Raw genomic sequence first — 13,687 nt, 5'->3', positions numbered from 1 at the left:
GGTCTCTGTTTCCCCCAGTCCTGTCGAAGTCCTGCAATCAATTCCCACTAGGCTTCAAAGTCTGATTCTCTATGAATTCCTCCTCCTGTTCTCGGACCCCCAGGTTGGGAAGCCTGACGTGGGACGACTCAGAACCTTCACTCCAGTGGGTGGACTTCTGTGGTATAAGTGTTCACCAGTCTGTGAGTCACCCACCCAGCAGTTATGGGATTTGATTTTACTCTGATTGCACCCCTCCTACCATCTCATTGTGGCTTCTCCTTTGTCTTTGGATGTGAGGTATCTTTTTGTTGAGTTCCAGTGTCTTCCTGTCAATGATTGTCCAGCAGCTAGTTGTGATTCTGGTGTTCTCAATAGATCAGCTCAAGAAGAACTTCAGTTTTGTCTTACAGAAGGTGGGCAGATATCTCTTCAAGTCCTTTGGGGGTCAGAGAAGGCTGGTTTTGATGTAGGATGGTGGGAGAGAATGCCCGCAGAGAAAGACTCAGGCCTGCCTCCACTTTTGAACATACATCCCATGAAGAAGCATGTTGCTCAGATATGTCTCTGCAGAACACTAATTACCTCACCTTTCCCTACTTCCAGTCACCTTTCTCCAGGCCTAAGGCCACCTAGCTTCTTTATCCCATAAATATCTCAAGCCTCTGGACTCCAAGGAGGGGTATCTAAGACTTGTTCTCCCGTTGCTTCTCTTGGCTGCTTTGTGAACAAACCCTTTCGTTGCTGCAAACCTCAGTGTCTCAGGGTTTGGTTTGCTGTGCATCAGATGCACAAATTTTGTTTGGTAAAGGAACAACAGTGTTCTTCTCGTGATTTTGATCAAAACATCTTTAATCTGGGGGTGGATTGGAGACAGGTAGCTCTTAACTTCCCTTTTAGATTAGGCTGTGCCACTGATGTTGATTTACATTGAAGAAGTCTGAAATTCTGTATATGAAGATGTATAGTGGCTAGTTGAATTAGAATCTCTCCATATTACATTTTTTTAAATCCAAAAGTGAAGCATATACCCTCCCAGAGTCTATGCACAAACAGTGCACTCCCCTGCTCGACATCCATGTAAGAGTCAGCCCCAGAGCCCCCAGCAGATCTGAGTGTCAGGTAGAGACCGGAAGGAAAGGAAGCCAGTGTGCTGGGTCCTGGTGGTGGTTATTGACAGACACCATCAGAGGGCTTCCCACTCAGAAGCTGTAGGCTGCCATGAGTGGGAAATAGTGAGAAGAGGTCTCATATGTGATGGTCAGAGAATTAGCCATGAGAGAGTGAGAAAAAGTGACATTTGCAGGTCTGAGCATTAACTGTGAAAGCACCAAAAGGAAAGCGCTTGGAAAGGGCCATGGGGCAGGGGACAGTCTCAGAGCAACAGCAATGGTGCAGAAGCAGGAGGTCCCTCTGAAAGAGGTGATCTTTGGAGGCTTGCGGTAAAACACAGTATGCTGCGAAAGATGAGGCTTGTGGAAACCAATATAGTAAAAGGGAATCAGAAGACATATCAGGAAGAAAAAGGATCTGTACTCCCTAGCTGCACGTAACCATGGCAGCCATAGAGGGTGATCTCTAAATAACAATTGAAGTCACCACCCACATGCCTCTCACCACCTCCTCACTTATAAATGCCAAGATATAAGGGTGGGTGAGGCTGGGTTTAAAGTCAGGGGAGCAGCAGTGACATATCAGGCATCCAAGTGGCTAATACAGGCTTCTGAAAGAGCCCAAAATATCTGGTTTCTTTCCTGGATCTGTACATAAATGATACTTTTGGAAGAGTTGGCCTTGAACTTGTCTTTCACATGCCCACTCACCCATCCATAAGCTACAGTTCACACTATCTCTCAGGCCAGCAATGACAATTAAAGTGGAACCTATTCACAAAGTCCTCGGAGGTTCATGGAGTTGGAACAAAAACACCCACGTGGTCATCCACTCTCATGATTCCATTCCTGCTCTTCCCGTTGCTGTTACCTGGGTCCCACACGAGCCAGACCACCTGCCTTAACGTGCACATGTGGGATGGGGGTCCCTTTCAGTTCATGGACGCTAGATATTTAATGATGGTTATAACAGGTATTCCAAATGTCATCTCAGGCACTGGCCTAGTTTGATTTCTTTTTTCAGAAAGTGGAGCATGGGCCAAGTGTACCTACCCCACTTATCCCTGATTTTTCCTCAATCTCCATATTTCCTTTTAACAAAAAATGAAATCTAAAGAAAGAATTTAAGATAGAGTACAGTACAGTGAAGCGACACCAAAGTACAGTGTCACAGGATGTAGGTATTTGTACTTGGATGAGTGTCACCACTGTCCTCTCTCAGCCAAAGACAGGCAATGGGGGCTCTTCCTGCAATAACCTGATGCCTCCTGAGTGTCAAGTGTCCCCTCGCCTGTTTGCAGGGACATTGCAGGTGTTGTGCCGGGTTAATAAGGAATTGTCCACACAGGGCGGTCCCCACCGGCTCTGCAACATCTCAAGCACAAACCTGGACCCCACGTGACTCATATCTGGGGTTCCATTTTAGGCCCAATAACCCAGAAGCCCCCGTTTAGTTTAAAGACTAAACATAAAAACTGTTCCTATGACATCCTTCCCGAGTAAACTTGTGAGTCCATCCAGATGTATTCTGTTCCTTAGGTGACCCTCTCCCCGTTCCAAAAGGTGTGGCATAGAATCATTTCTTCACCCACCGCCTGCCCCCAGGTTTCTTAGTTTCCCAGAAGGGTCTGCTTCTTCCCAGCACAGACCCGCCCTCTCCCCTGTCTCCATAAGAGAGCTCAGGCCTCAGTCATCAGTTCAGGCAGAACGTCCCTACAGCAGAAGCACCGCAGGTGACCCGGCAGCCCCAGGTCACGAGCAGCTGCCACTAATGCAGGGAGAAACCCGTGGGCTCCTTCCCCCGCTACACCTCCTGCCAAGCCTCCCTCCCCCGAGAGTCATTATCCTGAATCCTGACGTCTGTGCACAGCAGCTGCCTGGAAGGGAAGAGGTGCCCAGAGGGGAGCAGAGCCCCATCCTATCCCAGCAGCTCTCAGTTCTCGCTGTCACTTCCCACCGCCAGCCATGGGCTCTCTTTCCAGCCTTCATATGAATCCCAGGCCCTCCTTCAGAGAGTCCTTCTGCTGTGTCCCCAGCCGCCATTGGGCCTCACCTGCCACAGCTGCACTTCCCGTCCCCTCAGAAAACAGGTCCAGTTCTTTTAAAAAATTTGAGTTCAAAAAAATTGTGAATGACATTTTATTCCTTTTTTCCCCCTTCTTCCTCTATCTTGTGTCTGACTTTGCAAACCATTGGAATGTTTACAACACTCCAGGTTGCTGAAAAGGGAGAATTTTCAGATAGGGTTCAAAGAGGATCAGGGTAGGGATGGTGAGGGCTTCTGCTGGATGGTCCATGAGACACGAGCACAGCAGTTACCCAGGACCACCGGAAACCTCAAAGACCTGGACAGCCAATGTGCCCCTGAGCAGTGGTGGCCGGTGGTCACTCATTGGCAGCAGAGGGTCTACGGGTCTCAGTGGGGTTTCCTGATGCCCACACCCTGCTGATGAGGGATGATTTCTCTCCACGATGATTCTCATCCTCCATCAGTAAACGCAGCCAGGTCCCCTCATCCCTGAAACCACAAACCCTCCAAGATCAGCCCTCTGTCCACCCTCTTCTCCTCTCTCAGAATGAATCTTGTCTCCTCTCCTGAGACAGGGTGGTCTGTGTCATTCTCTGCCTCTTCTCTCCTAGTGCTGGGCAGGTTATCACTGTGCTGTTCTTCTATCAGAGTGTCCTCATTCTTATTTTCTAGGGCTTTGTTTTCATTCAGTGAATTTCACCTCTTTCAAATGAAAGGGATTGCTTTTCAAAACAACTATTTCCAGTCTGGACTTAAATAGCTTATTTTGAAAATATAAAAGCAGAACATACGACTGTTTTTCCTATTTGAAATCTTGTAATAACAAACTAATTCTCTTTGAGGCAACATAGACGCCTCTTACTAACTAGAGAAAGGGTCATATTGAGGAAAATAATAAAAAGGAAAATAGAGAAAATTATTTCATGATATCTTCCTATGTCTGTTTACAATCTAATATATAAAAAATCAAAGGAGTCCCCACAAAAGGTAATCTCCAAATACAGCATTTTATTTTGGGAGAATAGGATCAAACACCCTAGAAAGTTTCCAGTATGCATCTATTTGTAAATAATGCATTAAGCCACCAATGCAGGCAAACATGGTAATTCAGAAATGAGTAATAACTAAAGCTTCTTCAGATACTGTCAGCCAGGGGGAATTTTTGGATCCTGTGATGTTTGACTCAGTTCCTATAATCCTAAGTGTTATGGAGCTACACACTATCAACCTTCCATTTTTCATGGATGTAATACTGAAACCATGTCCCTATTTGGGTTAACAGAAAGTAGTGACTAACAGAAACCCTTGAGCTTGTGTTACAGAGCAACAGATAAGGGAATAGTGTGTTGAAAACCTGCCTCTGCTGATTGAACTCACTTTAGTTATTTTTCCCTGTCTTTCTTTAATTCCATACACTCCAAGCTTCATGTAACCTAGGGAATACATAACGGAACACTTTAACCACCCCTGTAGATAATGCCTCCCACTATGGGTCACTATAGTAACGGGGAGGTTTAAGTTGTTTTCCAGGAACTTCGAGTTGGTTCTTGTTCAGTTCAATCCAAATTAGACTGGTTGGGACCCACCATCCCTAAAACTGGGCTTGCCCAGGGGTCTGATGAGTGACCATTTGATGTCAGAGGGCCTAAACCTCCAATCTCAGAACATGCTGAGTGCCTCCATTTATGAACATGCACCTCATAGAAGCCTGTGATGCAGATATACCTGGGAAGAACACTGATGACCTCACCTTTCCTCCACCGCCAATCCCCTTTCCTCATGCCTAAGGCCACCATGCTTCTTTATCCTGTAAATATCCTGAGCCCCTCACCCTCGCGGAGGTGGATCTGAGATTTGTTCTCCTATCTCCTCGATTGGCTGCTTCATGAATAAACCCTTCTCTGCTGCAAACTTGGCGTGTCAGTGTTTGGCTTGCTGTGCATTAGGCAAGTGAACCTGGTTCGGCAACAATATCTGCTTTAAAAGTTCATATTTATTGAGGTAGAATTGACATATAATTGTAAGATATTCAAACTGTACTTCATGTTGATCTAAAATATGTATAAATGTGAAAAGATGCCCCTCCCATCTAGTGAAATAACACATCCTTCTCCTCACATATTTATCATTGTGTGTGTGTCAGAGAACATTTAGGTTTCACCCTCTTAGCAAATTTCAGTTACAAAAACTGCGTTATCAACCATAGTCACCGTGGTTTACATTAGATCCTCAGACCTTATTCATCTTATAGTTGAATGCTTGTTCCCTTTTACTAACCCCTCTCTCTTTACCCCAACCTGGAAACCACAATTCTTTTCTCTATTTCTATGAGTTTGGCTTCTCATGGCTGTAATATCTGAGGGATGTAAGCAAATACAAACTTGCTTTCTCAAGGTCATTCCTCCAATTGTGCGTTATCTTCCATGTTATGTAAAAACACTCTCAACCAACAATGGATCAGGTCATGTCCCGAGAGGACTTACAGGGTGGAAAGCATTACTTTGGGAATTGATGATGGGATTAATCAGTTTCACAACTTAGAGCAACCTAATTTGACATCACACAGAGATGGATTTATTTATTGTTAGAAGGTTGATGTTGAACCAAACCCATACAACTGGTATATAAAACTAGTCACCAAGGGAAATTAGGTATTTCCAAGGACAGATGGGATGTACTTTTGTAGGATAACATGGGTTTCCTTCGAGCCTGTGCTCAAAATGACTAGCCTCCAGCCATGACCCTTCTGGTATAAACAGCCAAAGCAGCCGATCACCATGGTGATAAACATTCCAATTACGGCAACTATGGCTGCAAGGAAGCTCTGGTGATAATATTTATTTTTAAAGTATAGGACTACACAAAACAGTGATGCCAGAGCTGTGGTTTTATTTCGCCGTGTTTGCTTTTAGTTATGTGGCTGAGATTTAATGAGAAAATTTGTATAGAATCAATCTTTAATAAATCAGGCAGGCTTGTTTAATCTTCTCATCTCTTGATCATTAGGACAAGACCAAAGTGAAAATCCTGCAAACCGTGAAGTATATGGAACACTTAATAATCAATTCAGCACAGAAGAAAACACTTTAAATCAGGAAGCACAAATGTGCAAGATTGACAATAGAAAGTAGTTTTAGCCAAGGATGGCTTTGTTTGAGACTACCAAGCATTCACCATCAGTAAGTGGATGAGCTTTTTATTCTGATCTCTCCGGTGAGAATGTGATTCCTCCTCCAAATGTCTGGCTGTTGTGCAAGAGGTGGGGTCAACCTAGGCATGTCACTCGCTCTGCTGAATGGGTGGAGGTCACCAATTTCAGAGAGCTTATGGGGTGGAAGCAGGGACACTGCACTGCAATGAAAAGAGAGAGAGAGAATATGTGTATCACTGATGTGACTTAAAGGTCAACCAGGAAGAGATCTTTGATCTCCCAGAAATGGAATCTTGAACCATCCAATTAGGAATCTCTTGATCAGGACTAGTTGGATCATCTGCCTGCAATGCCCCTCCCATCCCCTAAAGGAAAGGAACCTTGCAATTAGCAAGCAGCCTGCTGCCTCGTGAAACTTTCTTTTCTCTGCTCCCTTCCACCTGTAAAACCTCTTGCGTTCTTTAGATCTTGGAGCTCCTTTCTTTCTGCTAGACGGGATGGTGCCAGATTCAAGAATCACTGAATAAAGCCAATAGGATGTTTAACATTTATTCAGTTGAATTTTGTTTTTTAACACTTTGAAATATTGTCAACTGATTTGCCAAGATATAGAGCATAAACTTACATAAGTAACAACATGTGTAAGAAAAGATCTGTAAAAGATCTACATGTTAAGGGTAAATTGATCCGCTGAGGCACTTTTTCATGAATGAAGGGTCAACACAGGTCCTGGGAAGAAATGGAATGTGAACTTTGGCCTCGTGGGGAATGCTGACAAAGACACAGGAAGCAGAGAGAAAAACAATCCTGTGTTGACCGCAAATTCCCAGAACAAAGTCCTGCTTGAAAAAAAGAGGCTTTTATTTGGGGTTTGTTAGGACTGCAGCCCAGAAGACACACATCCAAGAAGCACTTGAACTGTTTTCCCGCAGACTACAAAATGGGGAAAGTTTATAAAGCCAAAAACCTGCAAGGTTCCATAAATTGTTTGACAAGAAGTAGGATTGTTGTTGGCAAGAAGCAAGAGGCTTGTTAAGCAAGGATTGGTTTGGGTTCAAAAGAAATATATAGTTTTGAAGGAGGGTGATTTTGAAATTCCAGGGTTGCAACTGGCAGCTGCTGGCAGACATTGTTTGGAAAATGGCTAGTGGTGTACTTGAGTTTGACACAGCTCCAAAAATTCAAGTTCTCAGTGATGCAGGGATGTATGTAAAACCACATGGACAATGGCCATTGGTGGGGAACTTTGACCCCGAAGGAGACAGGAGGAATACCAGAGTCAACTGGTAGGACATACGGGGACTGAAAGTGGAGGAGATGTGGAAGCCAGACAAGATCGGCGACCCTGAGGCTGGGGAGATCAGGAGAGGCAGGTGTGAGTGACTCCCCAGGAAGAGAAGGAGAGGAGTGGAGGGCGTTTGTTATAGTTTTTTCTCTCTTTTCCTTTTTTTTTCCTTTTTTTGCTGCCCCAAGTGGATTGCAGGATCTTGATTATTGAGCCTGGGTTTGGGTGGAAACTCCTGCAGTGGGAGGACCAAGTTCGAAACACTGGACTAACAGAGAGCCACAGACCCCAGGGAATGTTCATCAGAGTGAGGTCTCACAGAGGTCCTCATCTCAGCAGCAAGACCCAGCTCTAGCCAATAGCATACAGACTCCAGGGTTGGAAGCCTCAGGCCAAACAACCAGTATAAGAGGAACACAATCCCAATCTTAAAAATAAACAAAAAAACAAAAAAACACACACAGCAAATAACTATGTCACAGTTGAAAGAGGAAGGTAAAAACCTAAAAGACCAAATAAATGAAGAAGAAATAGGCAACCTACTTGAAAAATAATTCAGAGTAATGATAGTAAAGATGATCGAGAATCTTGGAAATAGAATGGAAGCATGGATTGAGAAAATACAAAAAGTGCTTAACAAAGATCTAGAAGAACTAAAGAACAAACAAACAGAGATGAGCAACACAATAACTGAAATGAAAAACACACTAGAAGGAATCAATAACAGAATAACAGAGGCAGAAGACAAAATAAGTGAGGTGGAAGACAAAATGTTGGAAATAACTGCTGAGGAGCAGAATAAAGAAAAAAGAATGAAAAGAATTGAAGACAATCTCAGAGACATCTGGGACATCACTAATGCACCAACATTCGAATAATAGGGGTCCCAGAAGAAGAAGAGAAAAAGAAAGTATCTGAGAAAATATTTGAAGAGATTATGGTGGAAAACTTCCCTAACATGGCAAAGGAAATAGTCACCCAAAGGAAGCACAGACAGTTCCATATAGAATAAACCCAAGGAAAAACACACCAAGACACATATTAATCAAACTAACAAAAATTAAATTCAAAGAAAAAATATTAAAAGCAGCAAGGGAAAAACAACAGTAACATACAAAGGAATCCCCATAAGTTTATCAGCTGAGTTTTCAGTGGAAACTCGGCAGGCCAAAGAGGAGTGGCAGGTCATACTTAAAGTGAGGAAAGAGAAAAACCTACAAGCGAGATTTCTCTACCCAGCAAGGATCTCATTCAGATTTGACGGAGAGGTCAGAAACTTTTCAAACAAATAAAAGCTAACGGAATTCAGCCCCACCAAACCAGCTTTACAACAAATGCTAAAGAAACTTCTGTAAGCAGGAAACACAAGAGAAGAAAAAGGCCCACAAAAACAAACCCAAAACAATTAAGAAAATGGTAATAGGCACACACATATCAATAATAGCCTTGAATGTAAATGGATTAAATGCCCCAACCAAAAGACACAGACTGGCTGAATGGACACAAAAACAAGACCCATATATATGCTGTCTACAAGAGATCCACTTCAGACCTAGGGACACATACAGGCTGAAAGTGAAGGGATGGAAAAAGGTATTCCATGCAAATGGAAATCAAAAGAAACCTGGAGTAGCAATACTTGTATCAGACAAAGTAGACTTTAAAATAAAGACTATTACAAGAGATAGAGGGACACCATATAATGATCAAAGGATCAATCCAAAAAGAAGATATAACAACTATAAATGTTTATGCACCCAACATAGGAGCACCTCAATACATAAAGCAAATGATAACAAGCATGAAAGGAGAAATCGACAGTAACACAATAGTAGAAGGGGACTGTAACACCCCACTTACACCAATGGACAGATCATCCAAACAGAAGATAAATAAGGAAATACAATCTTTAAATGACACAATAGACCAGGTAGACCTAACTGATATTTAAAGAACATGCCACCCGAAAGTGGCAGAATACACTTTCTTCTCAAGTGCACACAGAACATTCTCCAGGATACATCACATCTTGGGTCACAAATGAGCCTCAGAAAATTTACAAAAATTGAAATCATATCAAGCTTCTTTTCTGACCACAATGCTATGAGATTTGGATTCAATTACAAGGAAAAAACTGTAAGAAACACACATACATGGAGGCTAAACAGTGCACTACTAAATAACCAACAGATCACTGAAGGAATCAAACAAGAAATTTAAAAATACATTGAAACAAATGACAATGAAAACAAGCTGACCCAAAACCTATGGGACACAGCAAAATCAGTTCTAAGAGGGAAATTTATAGCCATTCAATCTCACCTCAAGAAACAAGAAAAATGTCCAATAAACAAGCTAACCGTAAACTTAAAACAACTAGAGAAAAAAGAACAAAGAAAACCTAAAGTCAGTAGAAGGAAAGAAATCATAAATATCAGAGCAGAAATAAATGAAATAGAAATGAAGAAATCAATAACAAAGATCAATAAATCTAATAGCTGGTTCTTTGAGAAGATAAACAAAATTGGTAAACCCTTAGCCAGACTCACCAAGAAAAAAAGGGAGAGGACATAAATCACTAAAATTAGAAATGAAAAAGGAGAAATCACAGCTGACACTGCAGAAATACAAATGATTATAAGAGACTACTACAAACAACTCTATGCCAATAACATGGAGAACCATGAAGAAATGGACAAATTCTTGGAAAGGTACAATTTTACAAGACTGAACCAGGAAGAATTAGAAAATATAAACAGATGTATCACAAGTAAGGAAATTGAAACCGTAATTAATAATCTTTCAACAAGCAAAAGTCCAGGACCAGCTGGCTTCACAGGCGAATTCTATCAAGCATTTAGAGAAGAGCTAACACTCGTCTTTCTCAAGCTCTTCCAAAAAATTGCAGAGGGAGAAACACTCCCAAATTCATTCTATGAAGCCACCATCACCCTGATACCAAACAAAACCAGAAAAAGATATCACAAAGAAAGAGAACTACAGGCCAATATCACTGATGAACATAGATGCAAAAATCCTTAACAAAATACTAACAAACAGAATCCAACAGCACATTAAAAGGATCAGACACCATGATCAAGTGGGATTTGTCCCAGGGATGCAAGGATTCTTCAATATATGCAAATCAATCCATGTGATACACCACATTAACAAATTAAGGAATAAAAACCATATGATCATCTCTATCGATGCAGAAAAAGCTCTGACAAAACTCAACACCCATTTATGATAAAAAAAAAAAAAAAATTCTCCAGAAAATGAGCATAGAGGGAGCCTACCTCAACATAATAAAGGACATATATAACAAACCCACCACAAGCCTCATACTCAATGGTGAAAAACTGAAAGCATTTCCACTAGGATCCGGAAGAAGACAAGGATGTCAACTCTCGCCCCTCTTATTCAAAATAGTTTTGGAAGTCCTAGCCATGGTAATCAAAGAAGAACAAGAAATAAAAGGAATCCAAATTGGAAAAGAAGAAGTAAAACTGTCACTATTTGCCTATGACATGACACTATACATACAAAATCCTAAGGATGTCACCAGAAAACTACTAGAACTAATTGTTGAATTGCGTAAGGTTGCAGGATACAAAATTGATGCACAGAAATCTCTGGCATTCCTATACACCAAGAACGAAAAATCAGAAAGAGAAATTAAGGAAACACTCCCATTTACCATTGCAACAAAAAGAATAAAATACCTAGGAATAAACCTGCCTAAGAAGGTGAAAGACTTGTACTCAGAAAACTATAAAACACTGATGAAAGAAATCAAAGATGACATAAACAGATGGAGAAATATACCATATTCTTGGATAGGAAGAATCAATATTGTGAAAATGACTCTACTACCCAAAGCAATCTACAGATTCAATGCAATCCCTATGAAACTACCAATGGCATTCTTCACAGAATTAGAACAAAAAATCTTGCAATTCGTATGGAAAGAAAAAAGACCCCGAATAGCCAAAGCAATATTGAGAAAGAAAAATGGAGCTGGAGGAACCATGCTCTCTGAACTCAAACTACACCACAAAGCTACAATAATCAAGACAGTATGGTACTTGAACAAAAACAGAAATATAGATCAATGGTACAGGATGGTACAGGTACCCACACACATATGGACACCTAATTTATGACAAAGGAGACAAGAACATACAATGGGGAAAAGACAGCCTCTTCAACAATTGGTGCTGGGGAAACTGGACAGCTACATGTAAAAGAATGAAATTAGAAAACTCCCTAACAATATATAGAAAAATAAACTCCAAATGGTTTAAAGACTTAAATCTAAGACCAGACACTCTAAAACACTTAAAGGAAAACATAGGAAAAACACTCTTTGACATAAACTACAGCAAGATCTTTTTTGACCCACTCCTAGAGTAACAGAAATAAAAACAAAAATAAACAAATGGGACTTAAACTTAAAACTTTTGCACAGCAAAGGAAACCATAAACAAGACAAAAAGACAATCCTCAAAATGGGAGAAAATATTTGCAAATGAAACAACAGACAAAAGATTAATCTCCAAAATATACAAATAGAACATGGAGTTCAATATCAAAAAAAAACAAACAATGCAATTAAAAAATGGGTGGAAGACCTAAATAGACATTTCACCAGGGAAGACATACAGATGGCAAAGAGGCACATGAAAAGATGGTCTACATTACCAATTATTAGAGAAATGCAAATCAAAACTACAATGAGGTATCACCTCATGCCAATCAGAATGGCCATTATCAAAAAAGCTAGAAACAATAAATTCTGGAAAGGGTGTGGTGAAAAGGGAACCCTCCCACATTGTTGGTGCAAATGTAAATTGATACAACCACTATGGAAAACAATATGGAGGTTCCTTAAAAAAATAAAAAGAGAACTACCATATGACCCAGCAATCCCACTACTGGGCATATACCCTGAGAAAACCATAATTCAAAAAGAGACATGTGCCACAATATTCATTGCAGCATTATTTACAATAGCCAGGACATGGAAGCAACCTAAATGTCCATTGACAGATGAATGGATAAGGAAGATGTGGCACATATATACAATGGAATATTACTCAGCCATAAAAAGAAACGAAATTGAGTTATTTGTAGTGAGGTGGATGGACATAGAGTCTGTCATGCAGAGTGAAGTCAGAAAGAGAAAAAAAAATACACTATGCTAACGCATATATATGGAATCTAAAAAAAACAAAAAAGGTACTGATGAACCTACTTGCAGGGTAGGAATAAAGAGATAGACAAAGAGAATGGACTTGATGACACGGGGTGCGAGGGCAAAGCTGGGGCAAAGTGAGCGTAGCAACGACGTATTTACACTACCGAATGTAAAACAGTTGGCTGGTGGAAAGAAGCAGCATAGCACACGGAAATGGGCTCGATGCTTTGACCTAGAGGGGTGGGATAGGGAGGATGGGAGGGAGGCTCAAGAGGGAGGGGATATGGGGACATGTGTATGCATATGGCTGATTTGCTTTGTTGTACAATAGAAACTAACACAGTAATATGAAGTAAGTACACTCTAATAAAGATGTACTTTAAAAAATGATATGACTTTAAGAGTGATCACAGATATAATTTTCCAGGTTACTGAAAAAAACCAGAGTAGTGAAATTGCATTAAGGATGACGATAGCAACCAACTTCATTTTTATTTTATTTGTACATTGCACAAGAACTCTTATCCCTGTGCATCACTGCTTTTTAAAAGAGAAGCTTCTTTCATCATAGGATCCTTTTTTTTAACAATAAATAAATTTATTTATTTTTTTATTTTAAAAACAAGAATAATTTATTGATAGAAAACTATCAGGAGTTAATGAGTTCCAATTTACACTTGGGAGTAAAGCAAACTCTAAAAATGGTCACATTGATGAAATAATGAATACATAATTTAATATGCTTCTGAAAACGTAACAAAAATAACCAACGTCTAGAACTACATAATTTTTGCTTATTAAATACAAAATCATTTTCATGCAACTTCCAGAGATTCTTGCATCTGGTATAACATTTCTTTCTCAAAAGTGCATTCTTGCATAATAATAACACAAACAAAATATATTTTGTTTTTTTCTTATGTATTTATAA

Source organism: Balaenoptera physalus, assembly GCF_965194825.1.
Source record: "Balaenoptera physalus genome assembly, chromosome: 21".
In the NCBI taxonomy this organism is placed as follows: domain Eukaryota; kingdom Metazoa; phylum Chordata; class Mammalia; order Artiodactyla; family Balaenopteridae; genus Balaenoptera; species Balaenoptera physalus.
This window is presented reverse-complemented; position numbering follows the sequence as displayed.